The sequence below is a fragment of the Pan paniscus genome, chromosome 9, assembly GCF_029289425.2.
Source record: "Pan paniscus chromosome 9, NHGRI_mPanPan1-v2.0_pri, whole genome shotgun sequence".
NCBI lineage: Eukaryota > Metazoa > Chordata > Mammalia > Primates > Hominidae > Pan > Pan paniscus.
Genome location: NC_073258.2, coordinates 64,147,685 through 64,160,000, shown reverse-complemented (window position 1 = coordinate 64,160,000; position 12,316 = coordinate 64,147,685). Strand labels below are relative to the sequence as shown.

General features: G+C 53.0%; 1 long non-coding RNA gene across 1 annotated transcript in view; it reads right to left on the bottom strand.

Moving 5' to 3' along the window:
* The window catches only part of LOC129393374 (uncharacterized), a 35,852-nt gene extending 27,877 nt beyond the window's left edge, over positions 1 to 7,975 (bottom strand). The window contains exons 1-3 of the long non-coding RNA XR_010113431.1: positions 7,831 to 7,975; positions 7,047 to 7,200; positions 2,731 to 2,828 (exon numbers count right to left, since the gene is read on the bottom strand). This is a non-coding gene — a long non-coding RNA (uncharacterized LOC129393374). The remainder of the gene's footprint in view (positions 1 to 2,730; positions 2,829 to 7,046; positions 7,201 to 7,830) is intronic.
* Positions 7,976 to 12,316: the final 4,341 nt, after the last annotated feature.

Genomic DNA, 12,316 nt, shown 5'->3' with positions numbered 1-12,316 from the left:
TTACAATTCAAGATGAGATTTGGGTGGGGACATACCCAAACCATATCAGTGGTGGACAGAGGTTGTAGAGATAGAGAGAAGGGAACTAACCCTGTGTGAGTTTGGGAGGAACAGCTATCCAAATTTCTATTTTGGATGTAGAAAAATAAGGGAACAGGAGGCATCAAGGATAATTCCTAGATACTTGAGCTTGAGCAAGTAGGTGGTTAGAAGTGCCATTTACTAAGATGGGGAAGTCTGGGGGAGGAGCAAGCTTGGAGGAAGAAATAAAGAGTTCCTTGACCATATAAAATTTGAGAGGCCTTTTAGACATCCAAATGAAGATGTAGAGTAGCTTGATATGTAGCCTGGAGCTGGAGAGACAGGTTGGTTGGGAATGTGTTCACAGTCACACAGTAAATTCAGATTAGAACTGGAACCTAGACTTCTCAGGTCCAAAATCATTTGCTCCCCCTTTCGTTTTAGCTAAATTAAATGCAATCATTTGACCCTGTAGCAAATGTGCTCCTCCTTCCCATAGGCAGAGGGGTCTGAGCATGACAACAACTGTGACCAATGGTGGCACCATCCTAAGCCTACTGGTGGACATGGCTGCTGAGTTCTACCCTTCTCTGCCTCTATTTATCTATAGTGTGGTCCCTGTGGCTGCCAGTATCATCACTGTCCTCCTGCCAGAGACCCTTGGCCAGCCACTGCCCAACATGGTGAAAAGGTGAAGGACCTGGAGAGAAGGTGGGCTGCACCCTCCCCCAAGCTTCTTTTGTCATAAAAGGCCAGACCACGGGAGAGCAGGGACTTAGCCAGGGTCATGCAGCTGGTCCCTGATGGAGTCAAGGCTGAAATCCAGGCCCCCTGAATCCTATTCTCACACATTGGCTGAGTCCCAGGAAACCTCCCTGAGACTCTCAGCTCTTGGAAATAGTGGGTGGCTTTGGATATAAAGTAAGACAACTGAGCACAGACACCTAAAAAGAATCCCCCAACTCTACTCCTGAACGCTGCTTCTCCTTCCCTCCCAGGTGGAAAGAGAAACTGGGGCAGCAGCAACAGGAACAGCAGATGGTCCCACTCCAAGCCTCCTGAGGACTGAGAAGGAGCAGAGGGTGGAGAGGAGGAGCCCTGTATCTCTTGGATATCCATGCCAGGAGGTGGATGCAGAAATGGCAGCCAGTAGAGGGCAGGGCCTGTAAGGTCTCAGAGAAATGCTTCCCATGGGCCCTACACTCCTGGCCAGACCCACCCAAGACCACTTTATTAAAAGTAACTATGGAGCCAGGCCTCTAGTCCCAGCTACTTGGGAGGCTGAGACAGGAGGATCTCTTGGGCCCAGGAGTTCTAAGCACTATGCCGATGGGGTGTCTGCACTAAGCTCGGCATGATGACCTCCTCCAAGCAGGGGACCACCAGGTTGCCTAAGGAGGGATGAACTGCCCCAGGTCAGAAACAGAGCTGATCAGTAGTGGGATCACACCTGTGAACAGCCACTGCTCTCCAGCATGGGCAGCACAGCAAGACCCTGTCTCTTAAAAAAAAAAAAAAAATGCACAATTTATCCCATTGTTCCCCTCCGGCCCATACATAGTGGCCACTTCACATTAGCCAACCTTTGGTTCAAAATGTCCTTCAGTGATTATCTATGTAGAAAATCCAGTGGAATCTACAAAAATACTGCTACAACTAAAACATGATTTTAGCAAGGTTGCAGGTTATAAGATCAATATAAAAAAGGAATTGTGGCCAGGCACGGTGGCTCACGCCTGTAATCCCACCACTTTGGGAGGCTGAGGTGGGCAGATCACGAGGTCAGGAGTTCAAGACCAGCCTGGCCAATATGGTGAAACTCCATCTCTACTAAAAACACAAAAATTAGCCAGGCATGGTGGCTCACGCCTGTAGTCCCAGCTGCTCAGGAGGCTGAGGCAGAAGAATCGCTTGAACCCAGGAGGCAAAGGTTGCAGTGAGCCGAGATCACACCACTGCACTCCAGCTTGGGTGACAGAGTGAGACTCCATCTCAAAAAAACAAAACAAAAAGAATTGTGGCCAGGCGCAGTAGCTCATGCCTGTAATCCCAGCACTTTGGAAGGCCAAGGTGGATGAATCACCTGAGATCAGGAGTTCGAGACCAGCCTAGCCAACATGGTGAAACCCCGTCTCTACTAAAAATACAAAAATTAGCTGGGTGTGGTGGCGCATGCCTGTAATCCCAGCTACTCAGGAGGCCGAGGCACAAGAATCACTCGAACCCGGGAGGCGGAGGTTGTGGTGAGCCAAGATCACACCACTGCACTGCATCCTAGGCAACAGAGTGAGACTCCGTCTCAAAAAAAAAAAAAAAAAAATTGTGTTTCTATATACTAGCAATAAATAATCAGAAATTGAAATTTAAAAAACAATGCCATTTACAATAGCATCAAAAAATATAAGGAGACAGCAAAAAGATCAGTGGTTGCCAGGGGTTCAGAGGGAGAGGAGAGAGATGAGCAAGCCAGCATGAGGGATTTTTTAGGGCACTGAAACTATTCCTAATGGTACTATAATGGTAGATACATGACATTATACATATCAAAATCCTCAATAACCTATAAGGTAAGTAATAGCATTATCCTCAAGGTGAGGAAGGCTAGGAGATACACTTGAACCTGGAGAGTTGGCTTGGCAGAATTCAGGGATGTGTATACACACACACACACACACACACAGACACACACACACACCCCTTACTCCTTACCTTTCTTGCCATTTTCTCTGCTCCCTTAAAGGTTTTCTTTTGGTGATAGAGAAAAACGTTATGTGTCTTTGCTCCTCCTCCTCCCACTTCAGTCTTTCCTGGAAGGGTAAAAGGAACTAAAATGAAGGCAGCCAATAAGGAGGCTTTGTTTGAGGCTCTTCCCCTCCCTGAGGCAGGTGCAAACATCTGGAAACAGGAGGTAAGAAGAAAGGAGAGAAGAATGCAGAGGGAGGGGGCAATAGCCCCTCCTCCCTAGGCCAGATCCTGGCTGCAGGAGCAGTTTGCCACCTTACATCTGGGCCTTTGCCCAGGAAGTTCAACCCCCCAGCTAACCTTAGCTTTTCTGTTGCACTTTTGGACTTTTCTGTAGCACTTCTGGACTTTTCAGTAATCTGCCTCTAGAGAGCCCTAGGCTGGCAGTAGTAAGGCCCCAGAAGGAAAAACACAGCCGGGAGAGTGCCTGAGGTCTGATCTCCTCCATCCTCCATCCTCAGGTCTTGCCTCCTCCCCAACCCCTCCCTGCCCTTCCTGGGCTGGTAGGAGCCAGTGCTGATGGCACTGGGGAGACCACATGAGCAGGATGAAGGACAGCCACGATGTGCAGTCCAGGACAGAACCCAGGATGCCCGGTGCCTGTTCTGCTGCTCACATCAGGAAGGACCTGAGGGTGCAGGCCATGAGGTGCTCTGGCAGGGACTCCAGAGTGGCCAGAGTGGGGTGGGATGCAAGCTGTGGCTGCCCAGCGCAACAGTTAACCATTCATCAGGTCCATCTGCCCACCCAAGGCCTGCTCTGGGCTAATGAGACCCTGCCCTGGTCCTAGGAGCCTGACTCCAGCCACATCCAGAGACAGGCATGCACTGTCCCAGCCCCAAGGAGAGGAGGAAGAGGGCTGGCATGACCCACACCTGGCCCTGCAGGGGAAGGGGGCAACCATGCTAAGGCTAACCCAACACACAGGTACTGGACAGGTGCTAGATTCAGTCTCCAGACCCACCCTGCTTCTTTGCCCTGATGCCATCCCCTAGCCTTGGCCTGACAACCCCCAATCTACCAGCCCAGCCTTCAGAACCTAAACGTGGCTCTGACCCACCCCCCAACCCCCCGCCTCTCGGCCTTGGTGCTGCCCCTGAGACCCTATCGCCAGGGTCAATCTAGAGGCCTCATTCCCCTGGTCCTGCCTCAGCTGAGAATGCAAGGATCTGAACGGCCTTCTCTCTCAGCTTCTCCACCTGCTGCAGGTGGCTTCCTGATCGGATGGCTGATTCAGGGCAGTCCTCAACGTGAGCCAGGTGAGTGCCCTTTCCTCCACGTGGCCCCACCCCTGTCCCTGATGCCCCGCCCTTCCCTGGTTTTTAACTGCCTCTCAGCCAAACTTGCACCACCACCAAGCACAGAGTTTCTGTCCATTACCTCACCAAGACTCGCTAATACAGGCGGGGCGCGGTGCCTCACGCCTGTAACCCCAGCACTTTGGGAAGCCGAGGTGGGTGGATCACGGGGTCAGAACCGAGGGGTTAGCCAAGATCGAGACCATCCTGGCTAACATGGTGAAACCCCATCTCTACTAAAAATATAAAAAATTAGCCAGGCGTGGTGGCGGGCACCTGTAGTCCCAGCTACTCGGGAGGCTGAGGCAGGAGAATGGCATGAACCCGGGAGGCGGAGCTTGCAGTGAGCCAAGATCACACCACTGTACTCCAGCCTGGGAGACAGAGCAAGACTCAGTCTCAAAGAAAAAAAAGACTCGCTATTACAATTTCACACACCAGAAACGTCTTGTCCAGCCCACTGCCATCCCCTGGGCCAGGCTTCTCCACCTAATTTCTTCCTGGCCCATTGTTTGGTGTCCCTGTCCAGTCCATCCTCCCATGACCCCAGAAGGATCTTGAGTCACTGGCCTGCCGTCTAGGGCCAAGACTAGCGTAGAGTGAGTGAAGCAGTGAAGCAATGGACTTACCTCTCCTGTCTGAGCCCTGCATGATCCAGTCCCTTTTTTTTGAGTCGGAGTTTCGCTCTTTCGCCCAGGCTGGAGCCAAGTGGCACCATCTCAGCTCACTGCAACCTCTGCCCCCGCTCCCCCCACACCCAGGGTTCAAGCAATCCTCCTGCCTCAGCCTCCTGAGTAGCTGGGATTACAGGCAACCTGCCACCACGCCCAGCTAATTTTTTTCTATTTTTAGTAGAGATGGGGTTTCACCATGTTGGCCAAGCTGGTCTCGAACTCCTGACTTTGTATCTGCCCGCCTCAGCCTCCCAAAGTGCTGGGATTACAGGCATGAGCCACCACGCCTGGCCCTGATCCAGTCTTTAACTGAAAGTTTGATATTTTATTCATCATGAACTTTTGCATTAATTTTGATTTTTAAAATACTACATTAAAATATTATTCATCATAATTTTTGAGTTTTTTGGCACCCTCTTAAATCTGCACCTCACCCCACCCTAGTCCCAACCCTGCCCTGCACACATACCTTCCTCGGCTGCCCACTTCTTAAGGGACATTCAGTGACTTTTATGAATGGCTAGGGCCAGGCTCTCTGGGCTCCTCTCTATGTGCCCACTGCCCCAACTCCCAAACCTTTGCATGATCTCTATCATAATCTTTATCTTGTAGAATCCTGATGGTTTGTTTACTATTACCTAGCCAAAGATAACACTAGCACAAAGTCCTTGAGGCAGGAAAGTGCTTGGCAGGTTCTTGGAACCGCAAGACCAATGTGGCTGGGGCAGAGCAGTGAGGAGTCAGTGGTAGGAAACGAGGCTCAGGAGGAAGCAGGAGCTGCTCCTGTGGGAACTGACGCTTTATTCTGAGAAAGCTGGAGAGTCGTTAGAGCATTTTGAACAGAGGAGAGACATGATGTAACTTACATATCAAAAGGGCCTGAGACAGTAATCCAGGTGAGAGACAACACTAGCAAAATCACAGTGGTTGCACTCCGGATGTATTTAAGGAAAAGACAAGAGGATTTTCTAATGGATTAGATTTGGCATGTGAGAGAAAGAACAGAGTCAAGGGTGACTCCAAGGTTTTTGGCCTGAGCTACTGAAAGGACAGGGTTGCCACCTGCTGAGATGGGCAAGGCTGCGGATAGAGCATGTTTGGGGTTTGGGATGAGTCATGACTGAGATGATTCTACACATCCAAATGGAGCTGGCAGGCAGCACTAATGACAGTGGTAATAATAAGCATAGCTCCAGCCGTAGAGCTCACTCTGAGCCAAGCATTTTTCTAACACTTTCCACGTCTAAACTCATTTAATCCTCATCATGGCCCTAGGATGTAGAGTTATTATGATTCCCATTTTACAGATGAGGAAATATTGGATAGACAAGACTGGTGTTCAGAAGAGAGCCTGGGCTAGACATATACATTTGGGAGTCATCAGTGTGTGGGTGGCATAAGCTCACCTGGAAAGTGGGTATGAAGGTCCAAAGACTGAGCCCAGACGGGCATGGTGGCTCACACTTGTAATCCCAGCACTTTGGGAGCCTGAGGCGGGTGGATCACCTGAGGTCAGGAGTTCAAGACCAGCCTGGCCAACATGGCAAAACCCTATCTCTACTAAAAATACAAAAATTAGCCAGGCGTGGTGGTGCATGCCTGTAATCCCAGCTACTCAGGAAGCTGAGGCAGGAAGAATTGCTTGAACCCGGGAGGTGGAGGTTGCAGTGAGCAGAGATCATGCCACTGTACTCCAGCCTGGGCGACAGAGCAAGACTTCGACTCAAAAAAAAAAAAAATTGCTGAGCCCAGACACTCCAAAGTTCAGAGCAGGATGGTGAGGAACATCAGCAAAGGAGAATGTGGAACAACAGCCAGGGGAGTAGGAAGAGAACCCAAGACGGGGAGTCCCCAGAGGCTGAGCACAGCAAGGATTTCTAGAAGGAGGAGGTGCTGAAGAAAAAGCATTTTGGAAACTGCACATTGAGATCATGATATGAGGAGACAATTTTGGGTTGGGCACTGGCCACTAACATCTGGAAACTGGAGGCAAGAAGAAAAAAGAGAAGAATGCAGAGGCAGGGGCAATAGCCCCTCCTCCCTAGGAGGGAGCCTTTGGCAAATTACAGGGCCTCAGCTTCCCCATCTGTAAAATGGTTCTTTAGAGATTCCCCAGCTAGGACACCCTGTGGCAGGCCCTATCCTCAGCACCATCTCAGGACTGAACCAAGCTGAACCAGGCTTACCACCCCCATCCCTCTCCTGTCTTCTCCTTACCCTGCCCTTGGCCCCAACCCCCGCCTCCCACCATTTATCTCATTAGCATTTTCTGTTCATAATCTGTAATTTTGCCTCTAAGGGGTTCCCTTACCTTGAACCAGGCTTGGGGGTTGGAGGCAGTGTTACTCTAAATAGTTGTCCTCAACTCCTGAGATTCACCCCTCACTCAGCCAGGGTGCTCAATTGCTCTCCTCTGGCCCAGGCCCCTGGCTCAGGCCCAAAAACCAAGTAGGTTGCAGCTGCAGCTGGAGAGAGGAAAGAGGCTGCCTATTAACCCCCTAGAACCCAGAATCTCAGAAACTGCTCTGGAGAGGAAGGCTGGATGCCACGGGTGGGCAGTGGGACTAGGGCTTAGAGCTGCAGATTAAGGTGCAGGAGCCTGGAGCTGGGAACCAGGAGACTTGGGGCTAGAGGCCTCATGTAGGGGATAGGGAATGAGGTCTGTTGATTGAGGGCTAAAGAGGGAGGCTTGAAGCTGAGCCTGGGAAATTTGGGACTAGGGCCTGGGATTAGGAACCAGAAAACCACATACTGGGGCTGAGGGTAGCTGTCACACTGACCCTACCAGAAGAGCCCAGACAGTGCCCCTCAGGTCCTCTGGGAACTGGAAAGGACCAGGGAAGGGGCAGCGGGATGAAGTTGAGCCCTCTAGGGGGCTGAGCCAGGGAGGTCATAGGAAGCCGGGCACAGGAAGGGCTCCCTAAAGAGAGTACAGTAAGGGATCCAGAGGTGGGCAGTGTCCGGGAAAGGCTGGGGCTAGGGAAAAGAATCCTTCAAGGGGGCAGGAGTAGAGGCCGAATGGGTGACAGGTGGTGCCTAAAACTATCACATCAGAGCTGGAGGTTTTCTAGATAAGCCAGTCCAGAGTGACCCACCTGTGTTCCTCAGAAGCCAGTCCTACGAGACGCTCCATGTAAAAAAAGATCCTGTGGAGAAATAAGTTTGGGAAATGCTGATCGTTCTCTTTGCCTCTCAGAGACTCTCAACACATGTTTGCCATTTATTTGCTCGGAGAGGTTCCTGCAGTAAAGAAAGCCTAATTAATTTCCCATTTCATCACAGAGGACTTTTTAAAAAAATAAATAAATAACACCTACTAACTTCCACAAAATAGACTGAGGAACACTGGGCTAGCCTGAGTTCCCATTTTACTTTCAGAGAAACTGAAGCTCAGAGAACGGAGGGATCTGCCAGGCCACAGAACAGAGTCAAGCCCCAGGTGTCCCATCTTCAAGGAAAATCAGAGCTGGGAGAGCCCACCGAGGCTACCAGGTCCGACTTTGCCTCCATCTCCACTCCAAGTACAGAATAGACTGAGGGTGGGAGAGAGGCCATGACTCCTTCTACAAGGCGCTAGACAGGGCCCCGCGACTTGACTCAGTCTGGCGCCCTGACATACCACACAACCTCCAAAACCAGATCACCCTTCCTGGGCAGGCCTGCACCCTCTGCATAGGGCCAGCGTCTACTGACCATCCTTCTACCTTCCCTCACCTTTTTATCCTGTTCCTGGGAAATGCATGGGCTCCACTGTGCCCTAATACCTTTCCCAAAATCATTTTGTCTCCCCAACAAGCTCATAAGCCCCATGGTTTCTGGGCCCTGGTTTCTCCTGTTCCCTTCCCAATGTTGAACACAGTGCTGGGCATAGACTCCAGTCTGAACCCTTAGGATGGAGCTTCATTACCAATCTGGAGGAGGCAGGACATGCTATGGGCTGCACTGTGTGGTTTTTAAACTAGTGAAACTCTGGTGACCTGTCCCCTGAATGCAGGGCAAGGGAACAAAGGGTTCCCATAAGGAGGGCTACAGCTGGGGCTGGGCTTTTATTCATGTGTTCCTTCAGGCTAGGCTGTTATAACAAGAAAACTAGAGCAGAATGGGCATGTGCTCAAGAGAGAAGTCGTTCACGCCTGGGGGAAAGACACAGGGATACAAGTGAGGAGGCTTGGGCCCAAACAGAGTTGTCCCCCACCATCCAAACCCCAGACGGACACAGCCCTGCTTCTCCCTCTCTCCCTGCATTGCTACCATTTCCTGTTGAGAGGTTGCCCTTTGGGAAAAGCCTTCCTTCCTCCTTCCTTCATTCCTTCCTTCCTTGGACAAGGTCTGGAGCTGAGACACGCCCAGCCCCACTCTCTCTGTGGAAAGGGGGCGGGGGCAAGTAGGACAGGGAAGGTTGTCTACACGCACCCTATACCCTCTGGCCGGGCACTGCTCATTCTCGGTCTCCTCGAGGGGCTTCTTGCAAACCCCCAAGATCCCCAGGGAGCGGAAACTCTAGGCGGCAGGCCCCTCTCCCTGCCCTGGCCTCCAGCTGCAGAGCTCAGGTCCTAACTCGATTGTGCACCGTTAATCACTGCGTGTGCCTGCCGGCAGAGTAAACAGGTGGCCTCAGAGATCCTCTCATTCTCATCAGTCTCTGCCCCCGTCAGACCTCCGTCAGCAATGGGGCTGGCAAGAGGCGCCAAGGGGGCGGGGAAGGGGGGCTGTGGGGCCAAGGTCATGTCAGGTCCTAACAAAAGGGCTGATTGCCCCACAGTGGGAGCCAGAAGAGGAGAAGGAGGCAGGAGATGATGTGGATACATCGCCATTGACATTTGGGGAACCTTTAGGATAGGGGCAAAAGCAATGATTGGAAGTCAACTAGTCTGGCTCTGGCATGTACTAGCTGTGTGACCTTGGAAAGGTTACAGAACCTCTTGGTGCCTCGGTTTCTTCATCTGTAAAATAGGAATAATAATTCTACCTGCTTCGTCAAGTTATTACGAAAATTAAATGAGTTAAAACGTAAAACACTGAGAGGGTGACAGCACATTGCTGGTGCTATGCAAGTGTTTGTTAATATAATGGGACCACAAAATGAAACACTGCAGGAGACATCGATTTAGCAATTTCCCAGGAAACTCCCTCTTACAGATAGCAGACAGTGTTCTCAGGCTCCAAGCTGGGGGCAAAACCTGCAAACTGGGAAGGGGTTAAGAGGGCAGATTGTTACCTAACCTCCCTTCGTGGGGCAGTCGTGAAGATTAAATGAGAAAGTGCACGCAAAGATGTTATGAATGCGGTAGCCAGGAGCAAGCCCTCAATAAAGGGCAGCCAGCTCCTATCGCCTTCCTAGCGTTAGCTCTGCACAACCCCTTACCCACCCCGCGCCAACAAAAGGCCTGCACTGGGGCATGAAGGGGATATAAGTGCTGTTATTCCTCTCCCTGAGAAGGAGAGTGGGCGCTTGGCACCAGGCCCCCCTCCCAGCCCAGGCACTCTAGCCCGTCGCCCGGCCCCTCCTAGGCACGGAGCTGGGTGGGCCCCTAGGGGCCGCGGCAGGGGCGCGGAGGGTCATGGGCGTCACCGAAGCGGCCCCGGGCGGCGGTGACTGAGGTGGAGAACCCCTGCGAGCCAATAAACAAAGGGTAGGGTAAAGGGCAGCCCCCGACCCACCGACGTACTTGCGGCGCCTGCGTAGGGGTGAGGGTCTCGCGGAGACGCGAGTACATTTGACACTGAGGGGACATTTAGGATCGCGGCAAAAGCAATGATTGGAATTCTACTGGCCTGACTCTGGCACCTACTAGCTGTGTGACCTTGGACAGGTTACTGAACCTCTCGGTGCGTACTTGCGGCGCCTGCAAGTGTCTCAGGAGAGGAACCGGGCTGAGGCTCCACTCCCCCGGCGCCTTCCCACCCACCCTTCGTCATCGTGGGCTTCAAGCTTTGGCCTCCGCCTCGGGGGGTGGTGGGGGGGAGACTCGAGGACTCGGCGTCCAGGGAACTGGGGGAGGAAGCCAGCAAGGGAAGGAAGGGTGAAACTTCGCCGGGCTGGGAGCACGGGGACCCTGAAATCCGCACTGCCTCACCCGGGTCACGACCCTGGACGAGCGGATTCCACTGTACAGAGTTGGGGGTTGCCTTGAGACCTGGACCTGTTCTGACCCCAAATTCCCGTCCGAAGCTCCGCCGGGCTCCAGCAGTTTCACGTGGGACCTACACCCGCCTGGACCCGGGCGCGTACACCCTGTGGCGGAAAGCTGGGGAGCCCAATGTCCGCAGACCCAGCGAAGCAGGGTCGACGCCGTGAATCAGGTGTTTCGAGAAGCGAGGGGCGCGAGCTTCCATAGTGCGGGGGAAGGTGCCTGCTTCCTCCGTCGGGGCCGCACTTTCACGGTACATCCAACTCCAAGGCGGCAACCAGTGGCCTGGACTTTCAGGTTGTGTCCTCATAGGCGGGGACAGAGGACGCTTAGGGATGCCCTGTGGGAACGCAGCTCCTCTCCACGGCCCGGTCCAGCGGGGAGTCCAAAACGCCACGTTGCGTTATCTCAGTTCCCAGCATTCACTACCCCTGGCAGGACCCCGGGCGCCGAGTCAACTCAGCGGAGTCTCCGGCCGGGCTATAAGGACCCGGGAACGGCAGGAAAACACGCGAGGCGCCGCTTTCGCGACCGCCCCAAACCCATCTTTTCTTCGGGAACTGCCCGCAAGACTTGGGGCTGGGGAGTGGAGCTGCTTCTCCGCACTCCCACTGCCCTCTGGAGCCCAGCACGTAGCCGGGCAGGAAAGGTGAAGCGTCTACAAGGCCTCAATTTCGAAACCGGACTCGGAAAATCCCGATTTCCTGTCCCAATAAGATGCCTTTATTGTGGCCGCGTCCGCTCTCGCCTCGGACGGCGGGGACTCTGGGGGCCCCTTACTGGGCCTGCTCTATACGCAGCCCCGCCCTGGATTTGAGTTTCTTGTTTTACATCCGGGAATTAGTCACTCCAGGAGTCCTGGCGGGAGGGAGTGGGGGGAGAGAGGAAGTTGAGGACCTAAGGCCATTGAAGGTGAAGATGCGAGGAGGGGCGCCCTTAGGCCGACCCGCTGCCTCCCACCCGGACTCAGAATGTGTGCCCCAGGACAGAGGAAGCGGCACTGTAAAAGTGGCACATTTAGCTGGGTTTGAGTTTCTGACACGGATTAAAACCAAGGGCGGAGACTTACACTCCAGGTCTGCAGCGCACTCCCGGATCCTGCTCACTTCATTCCTCCACCCACCTGCGGCCTTGCCGGACCCTGGGAATCTTAAAAATGCTGTCCCACAGTCCCTGCCGTCTCTGGAACTGCAGCAGGTGCTCAGCCCCAGGATGGCTCCAGGCGCACTGACCGCATCCTCCATGAAACCACAGGGACCCACGCCTCTTGTAAATCTACTCATCTGTAAAATGGGAATAATGGAACCTCCCTCATAGAGTTGTGAAAGTAAGTTAAAGAATATAGGCCGGGCGCTGTGGCTCACGCGTGTAATCCCAGCACTTTGGGAGGCCGAGGCGGGTGGATCAGGAGGTCAGCATATCAAGACTATCCTGGCTAACAAGGTGAAAC